Genomic DNA, 14,719 nt, shown 5'->3' with positions numbered 1-14,719 from the left:
CTGCAACACAGCCTGCTGACGCTTTCCACTAGCTGCTCGATAGGGGGACACCTCGTGTGCAACAGTGGCAGCTGCAGATGGAGTGCTCGTACGACTGCGCTCTGTGGACGAGCTTGCGCTTCTGGAGGAGGAGGAGGGTCGAACGCCTACAGCCAACTGTTTCCTATACCGTGGGCTAGGCAGCACTGTCCCACCACTGCTGTCCCCTGTGGACCCTGCATCCACCACATTAACCCAGTGCGCAGTGATGGACACGTAACGGCCCTGGCCATGCCGACTGGACCATGCATCAGTTGTGAGGTGCACCTTTCCGCTCACTGACTGCTTGAGTGCATGGACAATGCGGTCTTTCACATGATGGTGGAGGGCTGGGATGGCTTTGCGAGAGAAGAAGTGGCGACTGGGTAGGTCATAGCGTGGTACTGCATAGGCCATGAGTTCGCGGAAAGCTGCGCTTTCCACCAACCCGAAAGGGCATCATCTCAAACGAGATTAGTTTGGCAATGTGGGTGTTCAAACCCAGTGTGTACGCGGATGAGAGACTGAGTACTTTCTTGACCTACTCATAATGTCTGGGAGGGTGAGCTGGACTTGAGAGCTGCATATGGTGGAAGTAGCGGTGGACAGGGCGGACTGAGAGAGGGTTGATGATGGTGATGGAGTTGTTGTTCTTTCTGATGGCCTAGATGGCACCTGAGACTCATCAGGGTCAGAATCTGGCTCTGTACACTGCGAGGACAATGTAGTGCTCTGAGTGAATGTACCAGCAGAATCATCCATCAGCGGCTGTGCATCAGTGCACTCCATGTCAGATTCATCTTGGCCTGGGTAATTCACCATTTCACTTGATAATCCAGGCATGGTATGTGAAAACAGCTCCATGGAGTAATCAGTAGTATGGCCTGCGTCATCCTTCAATCTTGGTTGGGGTGAAGGACACAAGGAAAGGTGTGGTTCATGAACATGAGCCTCCAATGACGACTCAGTGCTTTTACTTTTTACAACTGAAGAAGAGGAGGCGATAGAGCTGGAGGCTGAGTCAGCAATGTAAGACAAAACTTTTTCCTGATGCTCTGGCTTTAAAAGCGGTTTGCCAACTCCTAGAAAACTAAGCCTTCGAAGCCTTATGGAGACAGACGATGATGCAGGCTCAACACCTCCTGCATTCGGTCCTATTTTGCTCTTGCCACTACCATCAGATCCACCACCAACACCATCATTACCAGCTGCCAAACCCCGCCCAATTCCACAGCCTCTTCCACCAGACTTCCTCATTTTTTGCAGAAATGTAGACAAAATCCAACAAACTATATAGTAATGTAAAACAAGGTACAAGGTGTCTATAGGACAGGGGAGATTTTGAATTTCTGCACACACTAGTGGACACTGGACACTTTTGGATTGTGTGAGGCCCACTGAATATCTGAGCGCTATGTCACAGGCTCGATGGCACAGCTGTGACAAAAGTGACTAGAGGATAAGTGAGATTTTGAATTTCTGCACACACTAGTGGACACTGGACACTTTTGGATTGTGTGAGGCCCACTGAATATCTGAGCGCTATGTCACAGGCTCGATGGCACAGCTGTGACAAAAGTGACTGGAGGATAAGTGAGATTTTGAATTTCTGCACACACTAGTGGACACTGGACACTTTTGGATTGTGTGAGGCCCACTGAATATCTGAGCGCTATGTCACAGGCTCGATGGCACAGCTGTGACAAAAGTGACTAGAGGATAAGTGAGATTTTGTATTTCTGCCCACACTAGTGGACACTGGACACTTTTGGATTGTGTGAGGCCCACTGAATATCTGAGCGCTATGTCACAGGCTCGATGGCACAGCTGTGACAAAAGTGACTGGAGGATAAGTGAGATTTTGAATTTCTGCACACACTAGTGGACACTGGACACTTTTGGATTGTGTGAGGCCCACTGAATATCTGAGCGCTATGTCACAGGCTCGATGGCACAGCTGTGACAAAAGTGATTAGAGGATAAGGGAGATTTTGAATTTCTGCAGACACTTGTGGACACTGGACACTCTTGGATTGTGTGAGGCCCACTGAATATCTGAGCGCTATGTCACAGGCTCACTGGCACAGCTGTGACAAAAGTGATTAGAGGATAAGGGAGATTTTGAATTTCTGCAGACACTTGTGGACACTGGACACTCTTGGATTGTGTGAGGCCCACTGAATATCTGAGCGCTATGTCACAGGCTCGATGGCACAGCTGTGACAAAAGTGACTAGAGGATAAGGGAGATTTTGAATTTCTGCACAGCGCTATGTCAGAGGCAGAAATTGGCTAGTTTATCACAAACTACAAGGTGTATGTTGAATTGGGCAGAATAGGAATCTCCCTAGAGTGCAGGTCTGTAAGAAGGGAACATGTCCTCGACTTATTCTCACAGAGTGACACAGTTAGCTTCACTGTGGCTGTGATAACAGCCGTTACACGGTACTGTGTGAGGAGCGTACACCGCTGTATGGTGTGAAAAAATGCACGCTCAGTACCTCAGCAGGACAAAAAAAAAAAAATTGGGATTGCTTTTAAAAAAGCAGTTTGCAGCTCAGTACCTCAGAAGGACAAAAAAAAAAAAAAAAATTGGGATTGCTTTTAAAAAAGCAGTTTGCAGAGCAGTGGGTAAACAGCAATGCAGCTGTCAGGAAGCCTTAGAAGGCAGCCCAACAACCAACACCACTGATACACCACAATATAGCCTCCCCTTGCACTGCACACACAGTAACTGGTGTGTTGTACAGGCACAATCGCTAGCAGCAGAAGCAGTTTTTTTTTCTTCTTCCCTGCCTAACGCTCTCCCTACAGAATCAGCAGCAACCTCTCCCTATGCTAAGATCGGCAGAAGTAAGATGGCGGTCGGCGTGCATGCCCTTTTATACCCCCTGTGACGCCCACCAAAGCTAGCCAATCACTTGCATGCCCTTCTGAAAGATGGTGGTGACCCGTGCCTATGTCACCACGTTGCCCACAGTGTCCGTGGATCCTGATTGGCTGAAAAAGAGCGCAAAACAAACTTTTGAAACGCGACTTTGACGCGTAAGTCGCCGACCTCGTGGCCGACCTCATCCTAGGGTCGGGTTTCGTTTCATGAAACCCGACTTTGACAAAAGTCGGCGACTTTTGAAATTTTTCGACCCGTTTCGCTCAACTCTACTGCTGAATAATGTATGTGTGAAAAAATAATCTAAGGCTGAACCTTCTGTAGTGTATCATAGACCCCAGATAGCGTTGCTGATGGGGAAAGTGAGTGTCCACACTGAGGGTGGATGGGTGAAGCAGGTAGGAAGCCCCCTTATGGGTACTAGACCCATGAGACAATAGCTCCTTTGTGGACATCAGCTGACCCTGTGGCAAAAGTTATACCATTTACAAAAGGGGGAAATTGATATAGAAGGTTTGCTTTCATATCCCTTTAATACTTCAATTGCCTTTTGCCTATTATTGCTAGAATTATTCTTATGACACTGCAGACTATTAGTCTCTGTTTCAAGGAGACTATACTTGTTATCATATATGTCCTCAATAGTCAGCAACAACATGTTCTGGGTACATGGTAAACAAGGTATGACCCTGAGGGGTGGGGGCTACATGAGCCACATAGAGCTACATTTGTTGTAAATGGTATAAAATATTGCCTTGTGTTTCATTTCGTCAGATGAAGTGATTTTCCCACGACCCGTGTGCAGTCTCTTTTGTCTCCAATTGCTTGTAAATTAAGGGCGTAAAAAACTGCTAATTCAGACTCACTGGTCATCTGGCATACCCGACTTTGGTCAGAACGAAAACAGCTACGACAGCTTCAATTCAATTCAGTCTGTTTTTGGAAGCCTTATCTCTCCTGATGCTGGGTATTGTAACCAAAGAGCGTGCATACCCCCCTCCCTACCTGTCTGCTGAGGCTCCCTGGGGGGGCTACATGGGAGGCTGTGTGGGGCTCATGCAGTATATGGGGAGGCTGTGTGGGGTCTCATGCTGTACATGGCGAGGATGTGTGAGGTTCATGCTGTACATGGCGAAGCTGTGTGAGGTTCATGCTGTACATGGCGAGGCTGTGTAGGGTTCATGCTGTACATGGGGAGGCTGTGTGGGGCTTATGCATTACATGGGTAGGCTGTGTGGGGCTGCTGTGTGGGGCTCATGTTGCATATGTAGTAGCTTGTGTGAGGCTCATGTTATGTATATAAGGGGCTGTGGGGGGTTAAAGATATATAGGGGTTTAGCATATTTAATTCTGCTCAATATTAAGTGATACAATTAATATTAATAAATTAATATTGAGAATTAATTTCAAGCTATTGGTTCTGCCTTCCACAACAGTCATGGTCTCATGTGGCCCCTCTAAAAAATTAATTGCTCACACCTGCTTTATAGTGAGTCTGACCCATAGGCAGCACGTGTCCGGCACCGGCTGTACGATCTAAGCCCAGTATGTTTGTCTCTTTAACACTGCAGCGTCACAGAGAAAAACTTTTCTGACTTCTCCCCTCCTGCTGCCAATGACTGGTTGCACGCAGAAAGAAAATTGTCCCTCAGTGGGAGCAGATGGGGAGAAGCCACCAGGGACCCACCTGTCTGACTAGTCACCTGTGTGACCTCAGTCCACGGCGGCTTTCAAAGTAGGTTTTTGCATGAAATGCCGCAGCGTGTCAGAGTCAACCATACCTGGCTGGAATGATACAGCCAATGTCTGATCCATGCGGCCTGTGGATTGAGCAGCTGGCATCAGCCATCAGATTACCTTTAAGATCCCATAGGTGCCAGTTATGTCACATGGTTGACCATTATCCTTATGTCTTTGAAGAGAGCTATAACTCCCAGCATGTACAGGAGCTAATATGGCATGTTGGGAGTTATAGTTCACCACAGGAGTAATGATTTTCTTTTGCATTAGTGGCATGGGAGCAGAGAGGACACTTTTTTTTGTTAATTCTAAGGCTATGTCCACACGTTGCCGCGGAAATTTCAGCGGGAATGCCGGAATTCCATTCCGCAGGAAATATGCGAGAAAATCGCATTTCAATTTCTGCCTATTTCCCACGGAAAAACTAGCAATTTGCAAAAGTAATTAGCTTGCAGAATGCTAGCGTTTTCCAAGCAATCTGTAGCATCGCTTGGAAAACTGATTGACAGGTAGGTCACACTCGTCAAACAGTGTTTGACTATTAAGGAAAGAGAGCGCACATAGGGCGATAAAAGTGATTTTTTTGGGGGTGGCAAATACACGGTTAGTGCACTCACCTTTAAAGGTTGTGAACTGTCACAACCCCTTGCAGAATGTGAAAGGAACCAGTGGTTGCTGTAGACACCAATGTCGCAAAGGAGGAAAAAAAGACCGGGTTTTTCAATATATCCACGCTGACCACACAAGGACAGAAATATTCTTCATAGCTTTATTGTGCCGATGCGTTTCATGGCATATCTGCCACTTCCTCAGGGCCAAAGAATTACAGAATCTGATTACAGCAGTGGTTTTATACAAAACCTTCATTACATCACATCACAATTACATGCAAAAAGACATCACTTCCTGTGGAATTACCCCCTCCAATGTCAAAATGTCATACACCAGTCACAATAACTTTATATCAAGATCTAACCTCTGATAAAACACATTAAACATCTAAAAAATCAATCTTTAATTTGAAAAAGTGTATGAAACCTATATTCACTACATATTAAAATTTGATAAAAATAGAATTGACTAGAATCAAACCCACAGATTTTCGGCAAGCCAGAACACTTAAGGCCTCCCATTACCATCATACTATCTCTCCACTTGTTAGGATTGTTGTGGTTTTATATAAGCCCTTCATGACATAAGACCTACATGACATCACTAACAGACAAAACATCACTTCCTGTGAAAACTCCCCCTCCAATGTTAAAATGTCAAACCTATATAAATATAACCTCTGATAAAACACATTGAACATCTAAAAAATCAATCTTTCATTTAAAAATGTATGAAACCTATAATAAATATATATTACATTTTTATAAAGATATAATGACTGGACTCGAACCCACAAGGTTTAGGCAAGCCAGAACCCTGTAGGCTTCCCATTACCATTATGCTACCTCTCCACTTGCAAGGAATGGTTATGTAATTTGGAATTAACCGATTGTTTGGTAAAATTCCCACTAGGTGTCCGACATCCAATAACGGACCCCCATGTGAGAACGCTGACACGCCAGGTCAGGGAAGGAAATCCGTTGGGCCGCTAGGGACAAAGAAACATGAGAGAAAGCTTATCAAAAAATATCTACCAACTCATTGAGGCCTTTAGGATGAATGGTATCTAGTTTACATATCCAATACAGTTCTCTCTTATTTAGACACTGTATTCTGTTTGGGGTATCTGCTGGTATATGATCTATGGGTGTAACTCACAGAGAGGCTTTATTCCCGTGTTTTTCAAAACAATGTCGAGACAAGCCATGTTTCAGATATCCTTTAGAGATATTGTGTCTATGTTGTGAGCTCATCCTTAGATGTAGAGGCTGTGTAGTGCGTCCCACATATTGTTTCCCACAGCAACAATCAATTAGATAAATCACAAAACTGGATTGACATGTTAGCTTAAAATTAATGTTATATACTCTATCATTATCACTATTTGAATAAAAGGTATTTACATTATCACTAATGCATAAACACAAGCATTTTTTGTTTTTACATTTAAAGGAAACTCTTATGTGCTTCTGTAAGGTACTTTTTCCTGCATTCGGGGCTTTTTTGTCTCCCACATTCCTAATTCTACTGGGGGCTAAAATGTTTTATAGGGATGGCGCCCTCCTAAGGGTAACCACTGGTCTAGTTGGTAATACTTTCTGAAAGACTGGGTAATTTAGTAGGACCTTTCAGTGCTTCTGTATTATATTCCTGAGAAAGTGCCATTTTGGGAAGAAAAGGTTGTGATGAAATTAGTGGTATAGTATTCATCTGTAGATTTTTTATTGTCTGTCCCATGTATTAAACTACTTTGTGAAATTCCCTTTGCCTCTGAGTATGCTTTTTTTACTAATTTTTTAGGGCATTCACGCTCTAAAAATCTCTCTCTTAGACATTTACTTTGACATTTCTGTCCTTGTGTGGTCAGTGTGGATACATTGGAAAACCTGGTCTTTTTCTTCCTCCTTTGTGATAGTGTTTGACTAGTGTGACCAACTTTTTACTATTGAGGCTGCCTATGAAGCATCAGTAGTAAAAAGATCTAATGTTAAAAATAATTAAAAAAAATAAAAAATCGTGTCATTCTCACCTTCTGACGTCCCACGCAGCGTTCCCGATCATCGCGATGCTCCTGGCAGGTGCCGTTCCCATTTGATGACATCGCAGTCTCGCGTCACTGCTATGGTATCGCGAGAATGCGACGTCATCAAAGGTCATTGTCACAATGCATCACTTGGAACGGGACCTGCCCAGAGCATTGCTGAGGCCTGGTGACGCTGCGAGGGACATCGGAAGGTGAGATTATCACCATTTTTTTATTTTAATTCTATTTTTTACAGGTATATGGTACCCAGAGCCTGGAGGAGAATCTCCTCTCTTCCAAACAGTGGGTACAATCCGCAAATGTTCTGCTTACTTTTCGCATGGTGAGCATAGCCTCATGCGGAAAGAAGGCAGAACAATGCATTCCTATGTGTGCGGAATTCCCGCGATTCCGCACAAAGAATGAGCATGCTGCGTATCTTTCTGCAATGCAATTCCGCCATGGAAAAATCTGCAGCATTAGGAAAGCATGAGCGGAATGCTATATGATTGCATGGGATGCTATTTTTTGCGGCAAAATCGCACGTTGAAAATCGCAGCGAAAACGCAAAAAAATGCTACGTGTGAACACAGCCTTAGGGTGTGTGCACACGCTGTGGATTATGCTGCGAATCCGCAGCAGTTTTGGCCCTGCGGACCCGCAGCAGTTTCTGCTGCGGTGTACACTACCATAATATCCTATAGATATCAAAAACCGCAGTGCAGATTTTTCCACGCGGATTTGCTGCGTTTTCTAAACCGCAGAAAAAAATTGACATGTCAAATCTTTCTGCGGATTCGGCTGCAGTTTACCATCTCCTCCACTGTAGAGATGATAGACCGCAGGGCAAAACCGCAGGCTAATCCACAGGTAAAACTGCAGGTCTTTTGACCTGCAGATTTATCTACGAATTTTACAATATCCTCGCAGCCTAATCCACAGAGCATTCCACAGCATGTGCACGTACACAAATGCCTGCCTCTTAACAGCTTCTTTCTTCCTAGGTGCAACTCCTGTGCTGCTGTCTGGGCTTCTCTGTGCAGTGCACTCAGCTTATCAGATGCTTGTTAACCCCTTCTGGTCATGCAAGCTGCGCTAGACTTGAGGAAGTGGACGTCTGATGTACTGATCACTGCAGTAAGAAGCAGGACCGGAACTCCAAGCAGCACAGCACTGAGCACATTGAGTCTCCTCCTCCCCTTGCCCTATCTCTGTTACGTCACTGCATCCCGGATCAAGAGTTGGACATCAGACCGCAGCCACAAATTTCATGTGGCGGCCGTGATTTTTAGCAGCTGACAGCGTGAAGAGGATTACTGATCGTGCGTCCCACTACAGGGTTCGGCCGTTCTGGCATTTTCCAGAAATGCCCGATTGCCAGTCCGGCCCTGGGTGTGATAAGCTGCAGTAATGTGTTTAGCTTTGGATGCAAATGTGGTAGGGGCCGGGCTACGGGGGTGGACTGGTCTCCTGACATACCTGACTTTGGTCAGAAGGAAAACAGCTACGACAACTTCAATTCAGTCTGTTTTTGGAAGCCTTATCTCTCCTGATGCTGGGTATTGTAACCAAAGAGCGTGCATACCCCCCTCCCTACCTGTCTGCTGAGGCTCCCTGGGGGGGCTACATGGGAGGCTGTGTGGGGTCTCATGCTGTACATGGCGAGGATGTGTGAGGTTCATGCTGTACATGGGAAGGCTGTGTGGGGCTCATGCTGTACATGGGGAGGCCAGCCAGATCAGCCATAGCGCCTAGCCAGCCAGATCAGCCATACCGCCTAGCCAGCCAGATCAATGGGGTGACAGATGTTGCAGCCAGATCTCCCTCACGTCCGGCACTCGCCGCCTTCACTTTATGTGTACGGCCTGGAGAGGACGCATTAGGCTTCTCCAAAACAAATATGACACAATGTACAAATTCAGGTACAATTTGCTGTTACATGTTGGCACTAACCTTCTAAGCCCAAGGGAAGGGCAGTCCTGCAGCCATGGTTCCCTAGAGGTTTCCACCACAGGGGGTTTTTCCTCTCCTGAGTGCTGAAGGACGATTCTTCGTGAGTCGGGGGTTCTGCCATTTTCAGTGTCTCTTTCATAGTAATTGGCTGATTCTAAATTTCAGACACTCAAAGAAATAATGATGAGATTTGGAATAAAATTCGGTCAATTTAACATCCAATAAAAGTGTTTTGTGTGTTTCTTTCACAATCTTCGGTTGGTGAGATTTTGTTGGGGATCAGGATCCAGCATCTATGACCAAGCCATGAAGCCAGATTATGAAGTCAGAGCAATTTAACCCTGCGCTGGAAGACAGGACGGAGCAGAGATGACAAAGTGTGACTGCACAATTAGCACAAGTTCACCCCGTTCCTCCCATTCAGATACACGAGGGGATTCAGGGCCGAGTTGGGACTAAAAAGCAGCCCTGGCACACAAAATTCACCAGCCCACATACAATAAGTGTCCTCAACCCAAATCGTAGAACACTGATAGGTCATGTAGGATTTTGCTTTATCCGTTACCAGGGCCGAAACAAAGTATTTTGGGTGCCCAAGGCAGATGAAGCCTAAGGCGCCCATTTTGCATTTCTACCCAGCTAATTCTTCCCTTTTCCATTAGGTCTATGACATCATGTGATTAATAACTGATGAGCTGAATCCTTCTAAGTCAGGCCCATATACATTTGTATCTGATGAACCTACAACTCCCAGTATGTCCTTAACAATGGTAAGGAGATGCAGGGAGTTATCAGTCTTTATGTGACGTCTGCCTGCGGTCTGGACTGCAGCCAGACAGCACCCCGAGAAACACTGAGACCCTTTACCCCTATACAGGGATCTGGATTTATAGCAGAGCCCAGGAGGCGCTGTCTGAATAGGAGCAATGACCAGAGCAGGACAGTCGCCAGAAAGGTGTTCCAATACAGGACACAGAGGCAATGATATCCGAGACTAAACCAGTCAGGCAGAAATGGTATAAAGACAGTAGACAGTAGCAGAGTCAGATTCCAGGTCGAAGCCAGAGTCATAAACCGGGAGGTCAGCAGAGGTACAGAATCGTTAGGCAAAAGCAGAGTCAGAATCCAGGCCAAAGTAAGAGTCATAAACCAGGAGGGCAGCAGAGGTACAATGTCGTTAGGCAGAAGCAGAGTCAGAATCCAGGCCGAAGTCAGTGTCATAAACCAGGAGAGTCGCAGAGGTACAGAATCGTTAGGCAGAAGCAAAGTCAGAAGTCCAGGCAAAAGTCAGCGTCAGTAAAACAGCAATTCACACAGTAACACGCAGGGGAACCAAGAATATATCCGGCGGCCTGCAAGAGCAGTCCCAAGGTATTTAAGGGATCAGGTCATCCCTTACAGGCCCGTGGCCTGATGATGTCATCCGGACCGCCCCCAGGACCAGGCTGGATGGTAATGCACCAGCCCCTTCATGACTGACCGAGGAGCGAAGCCTGCGTCCAGCGGACGCCTGCGCAGGAGCCTCATGACTATCGCCGCCACCACTCGGGGTTGAAGCACAACGCCTCCCAGAGACCAAGGCCGAGACTGCAGGCCACGGGTCAGACGGTGATAGGACAGTCCGGCGCCTCCTAGTGGTCGAGGCCGGAACAGCAGGCTCTGAGTCTGACGGTGATGTGATAGTCCGGCGCCTCCTACTGGCCGAGGCCGGGACAGCAGGCCCCGAGTCTGGCGGTGATGTGATAGTCCGGCGCCTCCTACTGGCCGAGGCCGGAACAGCAGGCCCTGAGTCTGGCGGTGCCGTGACAGTACCCCCCCCCCTCTAAGAGGGGCCTCCGGACCCTCAAAACCCGGTTTGTCAGGGTGGAGGAGGTGAAACCTGCTAATCAACCGCTTTGCACGAATGTCACTAGCGGGGACCCAGGACCTCTCCTCTGGGCCGTAGCCCTTCCAATGCACCAAGTATTGTACCGAGTTTCTCACTAGACGGGAATCAAATATGCCTTGGACCTCGTACTCTAAGGCGCCTTTGACCAAAACTGGAGGAGGAGGGGACCGGACGGGACGAATTGGGGAGCGGTATACCTTGAGGAGGGACTTATGAAAAACGTTAGGAATTTTAAAAGACTGCGGGAGTTTTAACCGAAACGCTACTGGGTTAATTACCTCTAATATTTCATATGGTCCGATGAACCTGGGACCCAGTTTGGCTGACGGTACCTTAAGTTTGATGTTTCTTGTAGAGAGCCAAACCTTGTCACCAACTCCCAGGTGCGGCCCCTGGGATCGTCGTCTATTGGCTGCCGAAGTCTGTCTAATTTGAGCCCCTTTTAAATTAGAGTTTACTTCGGACCAAATAGTCTTTAGACGATGTATACTTTGCTCAACCCCTGGGATTTCCGACATCTTTGCCGAAAATGATCCAAAGCGCGGATGTAGACCGAGGTTACAGAAGAAGGGGGTGGTTTTGATGGAGTCTTGGTATCTATTATTGAGAGCGAACTCTGCCAATGGCAAATGTTCCACCCAATCTGACTGATGTGCTGAGACATAGCAGCGGAGGTATTGCTCCAGCGTTTGGTTGGCACGCTCAGTTTGACCATTCGTCTCGGGATGGTATGCCGAGGAAAAAGACAACTCAACACCAATACGTCTACAGAACGCCCTCCAGAACTTCAAGACGAACTGGGTACCCCTGTCGGATACGATATTTGCCGGAACGCCGTGCAGACGTACAACATGAAGAACAAACAACTTGCTTAAGGTTTCAGAGTTGGGTAAGCCGGACAGGGGAACAAAGTGAGACTGCTTACTGAACCTGTCCACCACCACCCAAATACAAGTTTTCCCCTCGGAAGGTGGCAGGTCTGTAATGAAGACCATGGAGATGTGGGTCCATGGACTTTCAGGGGTGGGCAAGGGCTGAAGCCAGCCGGCAGGACGGTTATGGGGGACTTGGCGCGGGCACAGACTTCACACGCTGAGACGTACTCCTTGCAGTCCTTGGCCACCGTTGGCCACCAAAAGTTCCTGGTTACCAGCCTAGTGGTATTATTAAGACCAGGGTGGCCTGCCAGGACGGAGTCGTGAGATTCTTTTAACACTCGTAAGCGAAAAGTAGCTGGGACGAATAATTTTTTGGGGGGCGTAGAGTCAGGAACTTGTTCTGATGACCTACGGATCTCCTCCAGAAGGTCCAGAGATACTGCCGACACAACAATGCCATTTGCCAATATGGGAGCTGGTTCATAGTCCTCGGTGTGTGTGTGACAAAAGCTGCGGGAGAGGGCATCTGCCCTCACATTTTTGGTTCCGGGGCGAAAGGTGATTAAAAAAAAAAAAAAATCGAACCTGAAGAAAATCAAGGCCCACCTGGCCTGCCTAGGGTTTAGTTTTTTAGCCGACTCTAGGTAGGTTAGGTTTTTGTGATCGGTAATAACAGTAATTTTGTGTTTGGCGCCTTCGAGGAAGTGGCGCCATTCCTCGAAGGCCCACTTAATTGCCAATAATTCTCGGTTGCCGATGTCATAATTTCTCTCCGTGGCAGAGAATTTGCGGGAGAAAAAGGCACATGGACGAAGCTGAGTGAGGGATGCAGAGCCTTGTGAGAGCACTGCTCCCACTCCGACTTCGGAGGCATCCACCTCCACAATAAACGGGTGGTCCAAGTTTGGTTGAATCAACACCGGGTTGGCCACGAAGCACCCTTTTAGTGTGGAAAAAGCCCTGGTTGCCTCAGGATTCCAATTAGTCACGTCCGCCCCTTTCCGGGTAAGGTCCGTGAGTGGCTTGGCAATCTCTGAGAATCCCCTGATGAATTTGCGATAATAATTCGCAAATCCCAAAAATCGCTGGAGTGCTTTCAGCGATTTGGGTTGTACCCAATCCTTAATGGGTTGAATCTTGGCGGGATCCATGCGGAACCCCTTGCCTGAGACCATGTATCCTAAGAACTGCACCTCTTCGGCAAAAAAAAACAAACACATTTTTCAAATTTCGCGAACAAAGAGTTTTCGCGCAGTCTTTGCAGTACTGAACGGACGTGTTGAGCATGAGTCACAGGATCAGCAGAATAAATCAAAATGTCGTCCAGATATACGACGACATACACCCCACAAATATCTCTAAAAATATCATTGACGAAGTGCTGGAACACTGCAGGAGCGTTACTGAGTCCGAAGGGCATTACCAGGTACTCAAAATGGCCAAGGGGTGTATTAAAGGCCGTTTTCCATTCGTCCCCATCTCTTATGCGGACCAGGTTATATGCCCCCCGGAGGTCAAGCTTAGTAAACCAGCGAGCTCCCAGTAACTGGTTAAACAGATCAGGAATGAGTGGCAGCGGGTATTGATTTTTTACCGTTATGGCGTTAAGCTCACGGTAGTCAATGCATGGTCTGAGACCACCATCTTTTTTCTCTACAAAGAAAAACCCAGCTCCTACAGGTGAGGTGGAAGGTCTAATGAAGCCTTTTCGAAGGCTGTCTGCAATGTATTCCTTCATGGCTACACGCTCAGGACCGGAGAGGTTGAATATTCTCCCCTTAGGGAGACGGGCACCAGGGACCAATTCGATAGGACAATCGTATTCTCTGTGAGGAGGTAGTTTCTCCGACTCCACTATAGAGAAAACATCTTCATAATCCCTAAACGCATATGGAATAGAAGGTGTTTTAATTTTAATCTGGTTCACTGAAAAAGACATACAGTTACTCTGACACCATGGACTCCAGCGTACCACGTCACCTATGCGCCAGTCAATAATCGGATTATGTTGGTGCAACCATGGCATGCCTAACACCACTGGATCTGATAAATTGTATATAACAAAAAATGACATTTGTTCATTATGCAATGTCCCCACTGACATAGAAATTTCAGCAGTAAAGAATTCCACGCCTCCTTGGAATATAGATGTACCATTAATCGCAGTAGTCTGAATAGGCGCTTTAAGCCTTGACAGAGGTACACCCAGACTCTTAGCACATAAAAAATCCATAAGGTTGACGGCAGCACCACAATCCACATAAGCCTTCACACACAGACGTTTCTTAGCAAAAGAAAGGGAAACTGGTAACAACAGTTTGGCCGCTTTTGCGGGCAATACCTGACCCCCAACGCTGTCCAGGGGGTGATGGTCCAGGAATGTGGATTTCCAACAGCCAGCATTTTCCTTGAAGCTTCCAGGCTGCAGCATGTTTGAGCCTGAGAGTGACTTCCCAGGCTGAGCAATGTAACAGGTGTTTGGGCCAAGAATCAGCTCAGTCAAGAGGAAGAAAAAAAAAAGGTGAGGAAAACTGCTTTTATCTGTGTTAAGTATAGACACAAAAAGCCGTTTTATTTTTAGCGCCGGATATAATGTGACGTCTGCCTGCGGTCTGGACTGCAGCCAGACAGCACCCCAAGAAACACTGAGACCCTTTACCCCTATACAGGGATCTGGATTTATAGCAGAGCCCAGGAGGCGCTGTCTGAATAGGAGCA

General features: G+C 46.9%; 1 long non-coding RNA gene across 1 annotated transcript in view; it reads right to left on the bottom strand.

Moving 5' to 3' along the window:
* The window catches only part of LOC141058929 (uncharacterized), a 266,551-nt gene extending 257,152 nt beyond the window's left edge, over nt 1-9,399 (bottom strand). The window contains exon 1 of the long non-coding RNA XR_012222352.1: nt 9,236-9,399. This is a non-coding gene — a long non-coding RNA (uncharacterized lncRNA). The remainder of the gene's footprint in view (nt 1-9,235) is intronic.
* Between the last annotated feature and the right edge of the window lie 5,320 nt (nt 9,400-14,719).

The sequence above is a fragment of the Dendrobates tinctorius genome, unplaced genomic scaffold (genome assembly GCF_039654945.1).
Source record: "Dendrobates tinctorius isolate UK_male_01 unplaced genomic scaffold, ASM3965494v1 ptg000220l, whole genome shotgun sequence".
Lineage (NCBI taxonomy): Eukaryota > Metazoa > Chordata > Amphibia > Anura > Dendrobatidae > Dendrobates > Dendrobates tinctorius.
This window is presented reverse-complemented; position numbering and strand designations above follow the sequence as displayed.